The following is a 1,437-nucleotide window of genomic DNA, read 5'->3' on the forward strand; positions in this document are numbered from 1 at the left end:
AAAAGTAGGTGCTTTCAAACCCACCAGCCACTCTACGGGAAAAAGATGAAACCATTTGCTTCTGTAAACATTTACAGCCTTGGAAACCCTATGGGGCAGTTCTGCTCTGTCCTAAAGCATCCCTATGAGTCAAAATAGACTGGATGACAGTGGGTTTGGTTTCTTGGGAGGTGCACTGCCCTGGGGACAACAAACTCATCACAGAGGGACCCAGTCAAAGGATCCAGGAGGAAAGGACTCCCAAGGTTCCCATCGCAGGCTTCCCATGAATCACACGGAGGGTGGAGATTGTTGGGGTAACTCAGGTGGAGGCTAATTTACAAATGCATGGGCCACAAATTACACTCACATCCCAAGTGTGGTGATCAGGACCTGACAGGTTAAAAGATGCCATCCTACAGACGGGCGGCCTGGGACTGTGAATTTCCCACAGACACCACGACCTTCCAGTGTCTGGCCAGTCCATGAACTTCAACTGTGGATGCAGCTCATCTTGTGGTTCCATCAGGGTGCCAAGCAAGGGCTATGGGAAGGATGTAGCCTCGTCTGCTGCCTGGCTTCCATCCACACACCAACAATGACACAACTCCCTCCTCCAACGAGCACTTCCCAATCTCTGCTGAGATCTGTTGGATGAGGAAGCTAATTTCCATCCCAGCCATGCATAGGTGGCTGTGGGTGGGGGTGTGGATGTAGCTCAGAGCGGGGAAGAGAGCTCAGCCTCCAGCCAGCAACCCAGCCAAGCATAACAAGGCTGCTGCTAGGAAACAGGAGGGACCAACTGGAAAATGGCCCAGGAGTCAGAACTGTGAGGGCCACAGTCCTTGGCAAACCCTGCTCATCTGCCCCTGCCGATGGAATGGTCTCAAAGGGAAAGATGTAACTTGTTTTAGGAACTAGTCAGAGCCTGGCTCAGGCATGCTGCCAGCGTATTACCAGAACAATCTCTGAAATGGGGGAAGGAGTTAGTGCCAAGCAGATCATAGCCTGGCTCTCCTGTCCCCTGAGGATCCCCCATAAATACCAGTGCCATCTAAGCTGATCTGGGTTCCCAGTCACCAACATGTGCTGTGTCCCCACTGTAGTCGGCCCTGCAGGAGGTGCTGCAGGGAGAGGCATGAGGAACTGGCCTCTGCCCTCGAGGACTTCTCATCTGCAGCCCGCAAATAACTACAATAAAATGTGGCCGGTGCCCAATGTGTAAGTTTCCTCGAGCCCAGAGGGAGGAGTGAGTAGAACTGTCCGGGCAATCCTGGGAGGACTCAGAAGAGATGAAACAAGAGCCAGGCCTGGTAGGGTGACCTGTGTTCCACTACCTTTGTTGAAGCACCTTCTGTGTTCCAGGCAAGCAGGTAGAACATCAGATTGGTCAGGGAGAGGGAGGGGTAGGGCGATCCCAGCAAACCTCCTTCCCCCTCCCCACCAGTTCCTGCCTCC

The sequence above is a fragment of the Orycteropus afer genome, unplaced genomic scaffold (genome assembly GCF_000298275.1).
Source record: "Orycteropus afer afer isolate SDZICR_OR568_19922 unplaced genomic scaffold, OryAfe1.0 scaffold00106, whole genome shotgun sequence".
NCBI lineage: Eukaryota > Metazoa > Chordata > Mammalia > Tubulidentata > Orycteropodidae > Orycteropus > Orycteropus afer.